At 47.9% G+C, this 12500-nt stretch overlaps 1 protein-coding gene across 14 annotated transcripts in view; it reads left to right on the plus strand.

Moving 5' to 3' along the window:
* Positions 1-12500, plus strand: part of LOC126578930 (RNA-binding protein Musashi homolog Rbp6) — a 568145-nt gene that overhangs the window by 539624 nt on the left and 16021 nt on the right. The window lies entirely within an intron of this gene.

Consider the following 12500-nt stretch of genomic DNA (forward strand, 5'->3'; position numbering starts at 1 on the left):
CGTTCGATCATCGTCCTTTTCGATCGATCTTCCTTCGATCGGTTCTGTCTCCGCTGTCCGCTCGCCTCTCCGGGGTGCGGGATGACAGGTGTGATGGGTGTTATGCCCGAGAACCGAATCATCATGGGTGACTATCTTAATATGGCTCCGTCGACGTCATCGTCCTGAGCGGTTTCGTCGTCGTCGACTCCCGGATTTTTGGGGCGGATGTGGCGGACGCTCGATGTTTGACTCGATCGACCGACGACCGACCGACGGCAGACCGGTGGCAGCGTAATCGTCCACAGTATTTCATCTGATATGTGCAAAACCCACTCTGACTCTTTGTAAACTCACGGAACAAAACCAAAAACTCCCTCGGGCACCTTGGCCAAGCGTTTGCCACCCAATCACCCTCTTTCCCCCGAAAATGGCGATACACAATAAATGTTTCTACTTCTAACGAGCGCATTCCGCGGTTCGGCGGTGATAGTTTTGTTTCATTTTCCTCCCTCTCTCTCTCTCTCTCCCTCTCTCTCAGCAGACATTAAGCTTCGGTACGCGCTCACCTCTCTGTCCACTCCCTCTCTCTCTCTCTCTCTCTAGGGTCAATCGATAGTAGATTTCCACTTTTTGGGGCGCCGGACTCCAAACGGACGGGCATTAAATTCCTGGCACCTCACCTCGGTGACCTCAAAGGCGATTAAAGGCCGAACATTCACCGTAAATGAGCTACACACTGTCCGGGCGCACGGCATTAAAACACGGCAACGTCCGCGTGTGGTTGTGCTTGTGCGCTCGCTTGTACGTGTGTTTGCATTCCGGGCACGTTTGCTCGGACCCACCGCGGATCGCGGAACGCGGAAATCGGAGCTAATCCACTCGCTCGAAATCGATAACGCAAATTCAGTCATTACTGTTGCTAGCAATTACCGATTTGCATTTCGGTGAATGCGCAGTCAAGGGAGCAGGGGGAACGCATTTTGTGGATGAAAGCTCCACCACCCCCAAAGCAGGCAATCCAAACCACATAAACTAACCAATCGACTCTCGCGGCCGCTCACTATTTCCGCAGCGAGCGAGTTCGAAATGGACATCGAACCGAAAAAGGACACGCAGCAGCAGCACCACCACCACCACCACAATATAGCTGATGCCAATCGAAATCGTCGGGGCAAGTGGTATAGAGGATTTCGAGCGGGTTTGGTTTGGTTTCATCGGGCCTGTGGACCATAATGTGTCGCTCGATCGACTCCAACCCGAGACCGAGAGAACGCACGTACCACACGCACGTCCGGGTTGAGGCGATTCCATTTTAAATTATGTTTTTATACTCCTCACGCGGTCTCTCTCTCTCTCTCTCTCTGTCTCGATGAGTGCGGGATAAAGGTAAATTAACATTTTCACATTACAAATTCTAGTATCATACAGTGCAGCGCAGTGCATTGATGGATTCGTGGTCATCGATTGCACGATAAGCGGAAAGGGAAAGGTAGTGGCGTCGCCCGGTCACTACGAGACCTGACCACCACTGGCTGCATCACTAATGCATGATTTCGATTTGCGAATCGAATATTTATAGACAGACAGGCGGCAGATTGGGGCAGATCAATCGCGTTGTCGGCCCATTGTCGGCAGCATTTGCACCGCGAGAGGACACTAAGGTTACAGAACCGCGAGAGGTTACATTCGGAACTGCGCGTTTTGGGATGAAAATTAACACAAACATTAACACTGTTGGTGGTGTTCTTACCGATGTCTTCATCAGATGGGCGCTGAAACCGTCTTTTGTGATGTCTTTCGTTGATGTAAACTGTGTGGAATGGTGATGAACTCCTTCACGAAACAAGTGCAACGAAGAATGGAAAATACCATCGTCTCCTTCCTTCCTTCCAACTGAATCCTTATCCTACACTATCCCAACATGGAAACCCAACATTATTAACACGCGACACACGCAAGACTTCCCATTTTGTCCACCCCCCCCCCCCCCCCGGTCCACCAATTCGCCGTCATCGTATCTTGCCTTGGTCTGTCGGTTCTTTCCACCTCGTACCACCTACACACGCATCGGGATACACGTGCGTCCGTTAAAGAAGAAAGCAAGTAGAAAACGGAATTGTAAGAAGAAGCGACCGGGATTTCATGGGTCGTGCTTGCCTCGCGCGTACAGTACGCGGCCAATTAACACGAACGAACGAATGAACGCGATGCGAACGAAGACAACTTTCACGAAACTGTGAAAGGATGAGTTTGGTGTGATCGAGAAACGCCGAACGTCCCGGCCACAACGAGCCGGAACATAATGATTTCACATTGACACGCACCTCGTCCTACCAACACCACCAGGACCACCCTCATTGTTGATGCTTTTTCCTCCAACTCGGAGTAAAGGCACCGTTTGAATGGCACCGACTCGGCGCAAAGTCATTGTTGAAAGTGTTTATTAGGGTTTTTTTCGGTTTTCGGTGCCTTTTCCTCTTTTGTGTTTTGTATGTGCGGCTGTGTGTATGCGTGTGTTTCTGTGTATGTGAGGAACGAAATGCTTGAAACGTTAAGCGAAAAACTTTTTTTAACAACATCGACAGCACTCGACAGGAGTGAGAGAAGGCGCGTGTGCTAGGCCGTAACAATGCCACAACGAAACAACGAAATTGCGTGCAATGCTGGAATGAACCCCAAAGCCAATAAAAGTCAAGATTTTGCAACACTCGCACTAGCAACTGTAGATAAGATGGTGGTAATAGCGCGAGGTGAACGAGGCTCGAATCACGATCACGATCAACCAAATTCAAAAAAAAACGAAAGCAACAAAAAGAACGATCGAAGCGGAAACCATTTTGCACCAAGCCACGTCCACTAGTAGACTGGTTGGAAGATTAATATGCAATGCATAAATCTTCATCGAAACCACGGCCTTGGCCAATATTTAAAGATTTTATGTGCGATTTTATGTGGTGATCATTGACCATTCGATGGTTCTTGGTTGCCGAATGTTTTGGGAAGGAAAAGGATAACGCGAGGAAGCAACTTAACAACAACAACCTCGGTGCCATACCAACCAACCATACTGACCGCTCTGGCTCGAAGCAGCACACACTCATTAATGCATGACCATTCCCACGCCGAGGCCTCACACCGTCCTCCATATGTTTGCTATCGGATATGCTGGATGGATGCTGATGGGCTCTCGCTCGGCTGGTTAACGTCGCTTTTCACCTTTTGCATAAATTAATCCCGATAACCAAGCTCCATGCAACATGGAGCGACCGAATTCTTTTGCGTTCGTGTTGCTGATGAATTTTTAACTCATTCACAGACCAGAAAACGGCCAACCGAACGGCCAATGGGAAAGTAATTGGTGAAAATGAAAATTTAACACCTGGCACACTGGTTCATGTTGCCTTTCCACCGTTGAAATGGTGGCAGCGTGTTGGTATGGTAGTGATTAGCGCGACTCGTTTTGTTTATCGCTCTTCAATTGTGTACAGAACAACAAAGTGCCAGCTAGCCGTCCGTGGTGGCCTTGCGGTTTTTTTTTGCAAATGGCTCCGCTTTTCTTTTGCGAAGAGACCGTGCACTCGAGATGATTTCATAGCGTCCCCCCACTCATGTGTGAGTTGTTGATAGGAAGTAAGTAAATCAAATCTTGACCCCGGCCGGAAATATGGTGAAAGATTTCCAAATACACTGCTGCTCTTTCGGTAGGGTTCGGACTGTTTGTTAGCTAAATCAAAATCTACTCGAATCACAGAACGAACGAAACACGAACGTGAATGAACGTGTCAAACCTGCAACCTCCCTGCTGTAATGTAAAACTATATTAATCGAAACGATGCCAAATGATAATGATGATAATGATGTTGATGATGATGATGATGATGTACGCCATAAATGTTGTGCTACTCGTAAGTAACGCAAAAGCTTCCATGCTACTCCCTAATCTGGTGCCAAACAGTTATCCAGAAAGCATAAAATATCCATTAACTTTACAACAGGAGCGATGAAGAAGTTAACGGCTGCAAAGATGATGGTATTAGAAAGAAAGAAATGAAAAGTCGCACAACGAATGTAGGAGGATAGGGGGGAAAAACGTAGGGAAAAGTCGAAAGGTAACAAAACCGAAAAATCCGATTTACAAAATGCTCGTACATATAATCGCACATAAGAAATGCAAAGCAAAATACAAACCAACCAACCAACCAACCAACAAAACAACACATCGAGATTACAAAACCAATGCTCTCCATCTATCCGCTGGCCGCTTTTTCGCTGAATTATATGATATACACGTTTTTAAAAAAAAGCTACGCAATGTTGGAAACAGATGGCAGGGTCGAGGATTAAAAAAAACACACATTTTCAATCAAACTTATTAATGAAGAAAACAAGAAGAGGAATCCAGCATATGAAACATGGTAGCAGCACAGGCAGGAAAGCTAATGAAATGATAACACAAAAAAACCAACCCGATAACTGTCAAATGTTTAAATGCACACATAGCACGCGACAACGCGTGCAACGCCGTTCCACAGTGCACGGATTAAAGCCCAGTTTTTTTGGAAACAGCAAACACACCTGAAGACTTTTCACTTTGCGACAGAAATTCCGTCTTCTTTCGCTGTGTGTCTTTTCTTTCCGGTTTTGCTTTTGTTTTCCTTTATGTTTTTCCTTTTCCAAACCCGATATGAAGTGATGTAAATGGGGAGTTCTAATATAGAATCAAGCTGAATCGATGCTAAAACTAGTTTGAAGACAGTTCTCTTACTCGTTACGATCGCCGTTACGGGCGCGTGAAACACGACACCCCCCGGAACCGTTCCCTTGACACGTTCGCCAGCTGAAATGTCAGCTTTTTGACTGCGGTGACCGGAATCGAGCTACCGCTCTCCGGGTACGGTACCGTGAATCTCTCTACAGACACAAACATTATCATCACCAACAGCAGCAGCAGCAGAGCACGGTGATGGTGGCCCGGACGGGATGAGCCCGATGGCCCCTTGAACCCATAAACCGTGCCTAGGCCACGAGTCTGACTGATTACGACATGTGTCGCAAAAATGTCATTAGAACCATCGAGGAGGTAGTTCACGGAGCAGCAGCAGCAGCAGCAGCTCTGATGGCACTGTGACAAACCCTTCGTCAACACGCTCCCGGCACCGTGTGGCCGATGGTGACCGTTTATCCGTTCCGGAACGGCACAAAACAGCGGAACATCCTTTGCAACCCTTGTTCAAACATTGACATTTATCCTCAATCCACCTAATTACCAGCCAAGCGCCGGAGCGCTTTACGCACGCCCGTATGAAGATTCGGCGTTCTAGCGTTCCCGGTGGATCCAATATCCTATTTCCGCTACGCTTCATTTCCCAAAAACCCAGAACACGGTCACGAGGTCTGCGTATCTGCTTTGTGTCGTCGTCGTCAGCAAGCGTGCAACCAAGACCAAGATGAGGCAAATTCAACCGACTCCAAACTGATTACGAGCCGCTTCGCTTCATAATCACGTTACAACAACCTCCACCCCAGGTTACGCTCCGAGGTTGGTCCACGGGGAAGGTGACACGCGCTTCCCGGAGGCCGGTTCACGGAGTGGGAATTGAAATGTTATCAAAACGAACCTGTCCATTTCACTTCATTTTCCAATGGACAAAACAAAAGCGCTCCTGTCTCCTGTACAAATCGCGTGGAACGCAATGAGGAAAAAAAACAAGCGACGGAAAAGGGACAAACCTGAACAGTTCCGGGAGGGGGCGGAAAAAAAACACATAAAACAACCCAACGCGGACCCATCCCTTGTCATCGCTAATAGGCGAAATGGAGCGGTTGCTACCGGTGCTGCTGCTGCTGTGGACCTTCTTCAGCGGTACCAACGAATCTGTCATACCCACATTTCGGGCTGTCCAAGATTATTGTTGACACTTAATATTCTTTCGTGGGAGGGCCGAGTGCGTGTGCGTGCCATCATATGCAAAGTGACAAGGGGTTACCCTCCTACCACCTTACGTCGACCTCAATCTCGGTCTCGATCTCGGATCGGATGGATGATTCACTTTCCTGTGGCGCAATGTTTTGTTTCAGTTCAGTCCGCTCTCGGCCAGTGAACAAAAAAGCCCTCAATTTTGCCCTCCAGCCTATATCTCGATGCTCCCAAGAATGACCTGAATGGTATGAATGGAGTTAACGAATAAGAAAAAACGAGTTTTTTTTTTGTTAAGGAGTTGCCGGAGTCTGAAGATGACGTAGCCAGCCTCACTCACTATCCGGCGTCATAATTGACAGCCTGGCATGCGCCCATTTGCGCACTATATTATGGGACTCGTACCTCACATACCATCTCAATTTCCTGTCTTTCCCCTCCGTTATCTAACCTCTGGTGCGTTAGAAAGTATTTCATTAGAGCGCAAACCACCGCGACCGTTCGGCATCAGCTCGACCTCGAGGAATGTTACATAATTTGAATGCGATACGGAATTTGCATTTTTGGACCACCTGGAGTGGCGATGGTGGTTGGTGGGGGCTATCAGGTAACCCATACATTCCCCCCCCCCCCCCAACCTTGTGATGCGCGCTGGTTCCTGTTACACGAAATGAAATATCGACGTTCGCTCCACTTGAAGGCTGTCTTGCTGTGCTGGTGCTGGTGCTGGAGCTGCGCGAATTGTGTAATTACGTCGAGAGTTTCGATGAAATATTGATGCCACCGGCTGCTGGCTGGTGGCTGCTGGCAGATGAACACTTTTCAACCGGGTGTGCATCCATCAGGGCGCGGGAACGCGCCGGATGGCACGCCAATGGTGTTCTATTAGTGTGGTAGAATAGCTCCTACCGGTGTGCTACTCCAAACGGCTAGGGGGCCAAAGTTTTCCTCGGGAAGATAAATTTTCCAAACCCAAAACCCTCCAACGTGCCCGTGAGCGCGTGTGGCGGTTGTGGTTGTCCTGGAGAGAAGAAGTTTTCCTTCCTCCTCCACTCACCAGCACCATCGGCATGTTCGGGGAGTTCATTGCATTTGTGGTGGTACCGGGTATGGAGAAGGTGCTTTAGCGGATTTAGCCACCGACGAGGGAATCCGATTACTCTTACCAGTTACTTGGCTGGCAGGTGGGAGGAATTAATGGTGGGAGGTTGGGAGCGATTGATAGCTACCGCTACCTCAGTGGGCCATGCTGGGGCGGCTTTTTTGGCGAAATTTGATGAAAAAACCAAAACTTTGCTCGCGCTCCCCTCGCTGCCGTGGAGTTGTGAAGAAGCAAAAGTTGAGTTTAGTAGTTCCATCGGACCATCGACACGCGAAACATCAGCCCGGGTGGTCCGGGGTTGACGTGGTGGGTGGCGAGTAGCTACAGAGCGCTGCTGGAGATCATTAATATAATGAGCATAACTCCAGGGCTACCAGTCAGCACCTACCCACGAGGGATGGATATGATTGACGCGTGTAACCGATACACCGAACGAACTCGAGCTAGTCAAGGAATGTGAGTTTGTATGTGAGTGTATGTGGGAGTCCTATTGATTACTTTGGTAAAGTGGCAGAGTATGAGCAGAGGAAACATCACCTTCCCACCTACAGAGATTTGTTGCCTTTGGAGCATAGCAGCGCCAAAATTCGTTCTCGTTTTACTCACTTCATATCACGGCCTCCTTTGGATGGCTAGACAGGATATCTGTCCTGAAATCTTTGCAGAACTTGTTTTTCTTTTCATTATCGGTTGCGTTTTTTTTCGATTTATCAATTCAACTCCATCTTTTTCTATTAAGTTCCATCATGCACACGTCCTGCTGCGGCCATCACATCACAACCAGCATCGAAACGACGTTGCCTTCGACGATGTTTCATAAACTTAGGACCCTCTCCCGGAGAAAGGGTGTCCAACAAACAGTTGCTAACTAAAGCAACGGAGCAAAAACAAACAATCAAATGGGAGAAAAATATGAAAAAATAATAACAATAATACAGTCAAACGTCAAATCGTATCGGAAAGCGACACCAGCAACAGCGAGCCAGACATGGCAGACGCACTACAGTGATTGGCATTCGACCGCCGTGCACACGCCGCGGCATGTTTGTCGTCTGTCAGGCCAACCAGCCAGCCAGCCAGCCAGCCAGGCAGTTAGGGAACGGGGAACGGGGAACGGGGGAAGAAAACAAAAAATCACAGAATTGACAACCGAAAGCCGTCAACGGGATGGCAGCTGATATGAGAAGGAAAGTCAGTACAGATCGACGCCCGTGCACACGCTGGCTCTCGATGTTTCCGGTTGTCATACCGTGTTTGATCGGACAGTTTGGAGTTTTTCGGGGTTTGATGTACGATTGTTTTTTTCCCCTGCTTCTTCCCGTTTGTTGAATTGTGTTCGAGACGAGACGAAACAAAACAACATCGTTGAACGGCTAGCGCGATGGCTGGACTTGTGACGTGATGCAGGAGGACGTGCTTGGTTTCGGTTACGGTTTTTTGCTTTTGTCTTAGCTATCCGCTTCCGTTCCTTCAACTGCAAAATTGGCATCCGAAGAATTGATTTTTAGGAACAGCAAAACAGGAGCTCCACAGGAGAGTAGTAGCGCTATCGGTTCGATAGCGAAATATGCGAATACTGTTATCTCTCGCTCTCCGTCTGAAGCGGCAAGATTTCGATGACGATAAGTGTCAGGCACGCGATCTCGCTAGCATCGTAAGTGTTGACCAAAAACCAAAAACCACCCATACTAAGCATATAGTGCATTTGCAAGTGTCTCAAGATTCTCAAGCATAACCATTCGTTAAGCACGACGTCGGTCGGAGACGGCCGTCTAGCGGTTGACTGACTTTGTTCGTCGATACCGGACTAGCATCTCTCCCCGGGGGTGGCAGTAGCAGAAGCAGCAGCAGCATCACAACAATGTAGCTCTACTGATCGTCTCAGTATTTATGGATAGCGAGACGGTCTGTGCGTGTCATAGTTTTAGTTCCGACCCCGGGGATGAGACCATTTATAGTAACACTAGTTTATAGTAAAAAAAAAAACACGTTGATCACAGCCCACTGTTATCATATAGGTGCGTGAGTGTGAGTTTGTGTGTGAAGTTTTCTTATCTAGAATAGTTTGATAGGCGCAGGAGCAAAGTAAAGAAGCCAACTGGCCTCGAAGGTAGAACGGTGTGTGAGTGAGTGTGTTTAGTAACCAAGCAGAAGTGTGTGTGGTGTGTGTTTTTGGCGTAAGATTTACAGTTTTACAATCGAGGATAGTATTAGCTCCATGTATGTGTGTTTCGGTGTGCGTACTTTGAAGTGTGGCGGTTTTCCCGTTTGGAACTTATACTCTACATCTTCTCTTATCCGAGTGCCATTTCGCTTTTCGTCGACCAATTTCCTTCACGAGCCGAGAGCTGCGCAGGCTACGATAAGCGAACGCTGGCCAGCCATTCGATCATTAGACACTTTGAATAGCAAATGAGTTGTTTGTTTCTATTGTGTTTTTTTGTTTGGGGCGCTCTCTATCTCGCGCGCTCGCCTTTCTCACAACAAAACCGATTAGAATGCAGAAAAAAAACAACCATCACCAATTTACCACAATCACCATCACATTCATCTTCTTTGCTGATAGAATAGAATTGTTTTTCATGCGTAGCGTATCGCTATAAGGTTCCCAGACTCGTTATCACGTTCTGCGAGTCGGTCGGCAGACTACCACAACAGTTCTACGCTAGAATAGTGTTTTGAGTTTGTTTTATATTAACCGATCCCCCCTCCCCATCAAAAAGCAGATGTATACCTAGAATGTGTCTGTGTGGTTTTTTTTTACTATTTCCGTACCTTCCTCTTTCCTTCTTTCTCCAACGAACCAAACAACCACTCCCGAACCGAAACAATTAACGCACCTGTAAGGTGATCGGTTTTTGTCACAAAACCAAGACTATCGAGGAAACCTTCCTCCTTCAAGGATTCCCAAATTCACCAAAGCAAATGAGTGTCTAATCACCAACGGAATTCCTTCCTCGGTTTCCAGTTCCCTTTTCCTCGCAAAAAAAGTGGACCCCCTAATTGGTTTGTCCTTTTTGGCGCCTCTGAGGAAAGCGCTTCACAGGAAAGCGTTTTTTTTCCTATCGCCGTCTGTCCGTTTTGTAGATAATACTGATCCTTTTCCACACGCCCAAGCCCCAACCTCAACCCCCCAAACACTAGCTGCAGTTTATTGATACAGAAGTAATGGTAACAATTCAAAGAGTCCACAATATATCCACGTAAAAGTATCAGACGCCAGTTCCACATCCTAGTGTAGGGAGTTATGTTGAGTTTCGTTGAGTTTCCATCTTGGTTTAGTTACTCTACTAATACTACTGTTACTACTACTACTACTACTATTACGTGCTATAAAGCATCTAATGCACAAACAGAGCACACACATCAGCGTCCTGTGCTAATTGTAGACATTTTGTTGATAACTGTTCTACTAGCCAGTCCCAGAAAACATCCTCCCCGGCCCTCTTTCTCAACACTCACTCGTGCAGTTCTAGTGTTAGCTAGTGTTCTAGTGAGCGGTGAGCCAACATAAAACATCATAAAACAAAACAACCAACTCTAAAGAACGTCAATCCAGCAGTATCCGATCCCAACGTAGCGGCGGCGACAACAACGACACCAACACCCGTTTGCCACTCACTTTTGACAGCTACCACTCGGTCTAGGGGTCGCTTTGCGTGACTCCTGGCTTCACACCCCATTGCAAATGGCGTGTTTTGTTTTTTTCCCCCAAAAATTTCCTCGCTTGGCCGCCGGAACACCGCCGGAAGGAAGTTTGATGTTCAAAGTGATTTTTGTGATGGAAACGATCGAGTTCAAGGCCCTTGTTGATGGGTAATGAAGGTTTAATGGTGATTTTTAAGGAAGATATCAGCATTCCCCTTACTGGTGTGCTCTTACATGAGAAACTAGCGAACCGAAATGGTATTGAATCGTAGTAATTACCCCACCCCACCCCATCAAACAACAACCATAGATACCACTTGGCAGAATTTAAAGAAAAGCAATTTGCTTCCTCGCAAATCCGCTAACTAGCAAAACAATTTCTTCAACTGCAGAACGAAATGGTCTTTGCCATTCGGATTCCTTCCTGCAACGGTGGCTCGCTGGTTCGCGGGCGGTGGTAAAAGTTTTGCCTTCTTTCTTGTCCCGTTTGTCTGCCTTGCAAGTTGTTGTGGCAGCTAATTTATGGCGTCGTGCGCCTTGTGGCCAAGGTACGGCCAGTGCGAGAGTTTTGTGTTGTAGCAAAGCACACAAACACACAGAAAAAGTGTCACATTACGAATTGGTTCGCGCGGACCAAGAGGCCGACGAGGTAAATACCAATGAGAGAAAGCAAACCCGGAAAGAAAGCAAGAGCAAGATGGAAGTAAAAACACCGGAAAAGTCGTCACCCGGAAACCCGGAGTCCGGAGCGGTGTCCAGGGTGTGCTCCTTCCACTTATTTATCCTTCCGGTCGGTTCCGGCTTCGGGGTGAACCGGAGCCTGCCACCAAACTCGAAGCCGTAGCCAATGAGCACTAAACGCATTACATTAAGTATATTAAAATAATTTCTCTCCATCCCACCAAACCTTTCGGTTCTCTCGGTTCTCTAGTCTAGAGGTCTGAGATTGGAAAAAAAGACAGCGACCAGCCTCATGCACGCCAGTGTTCAGTACATAGTGCTACTAGCAAATAGTACAGCTCATGGGCAGGTTGGTGCGAATAGAAGCTGCCGGGACATGGGCCGGTGGGCGCGCGCGCGGGCAAAAACTTTCTCGGCGCCAGAAGTCTGTTTTTATTTGCCGATATCCAAAGAAGGACTTCTTCCTTCTATGCCGCGACCCCTCCTCTTGCTGCTCAAATGTGTAATACTGTGCTCCCTCCCTCCCCGATGCCAAGATGGCCCGGGACGACGTCGACGGCAAGATATTTTTCCTCCCAGTGTCGCCCGAGGAAAACAAACTCTGGCTTTCTCTTGCTTGCTCGTCTGCCTATGAAAAGCCCGTGTGGCAGAGTGCTTCTTCTTTACGATCAGGCCCCATTACCGGAGCAAGGTCCTCTTCTGCCCTGATTGGAAAGCGATTGTTTCCGGTATGGCATGGCGGTGCGTTGCGTTGCGTTGGTGAGCAAAACAAATGTGAAACTAATTGTAAGCACAAACTGATAGTAATTAGCAGCAGTCAGTCGGTCCCATAGCTGGGCGGCGGCAGTGGTGGCAATGGCGACGCAACCCTAGTTTACTGTCGCCAGTTTGCGCTGTTATGGCGATGGCTCTGTCGTCTACCTCGTAGCTCCGTGCGAGAGGGGAGTTCGTGATGATTTGCTGGATTGATCGTTCCGCGTGAGCAGGCTGTGCCGCACTGTAAATACGTTTAATTAGACAGGCAGTGGAGGGAGGGCTGGGGGGAGTAGAAAAAGTCGCCCCTTCCCTTTCGTCTGCACCGTACACCTCGATAGCCACGAGAGTAAGTCAGCTAAGCATTTATTTTCTTTTGTGTTCCCAATTTTTGTGACTAGCTAGTGGCTAGCGTTG

The sequence above is a fragment of the Anopheles aquasalis genome, chromosome 3 (genome assembly GCF_943734665.1).
Source record: "Anopheles aquasalis chromosome 3, idAnoAquaMG_Q_19, whole genome shotgun sequence".
Lineage (NCBI taxonomy): Eukaryota > Metazoa > Arthropoda > Insecta > Diptera > Culicidae > Anopheles > Anopheles aquasalis.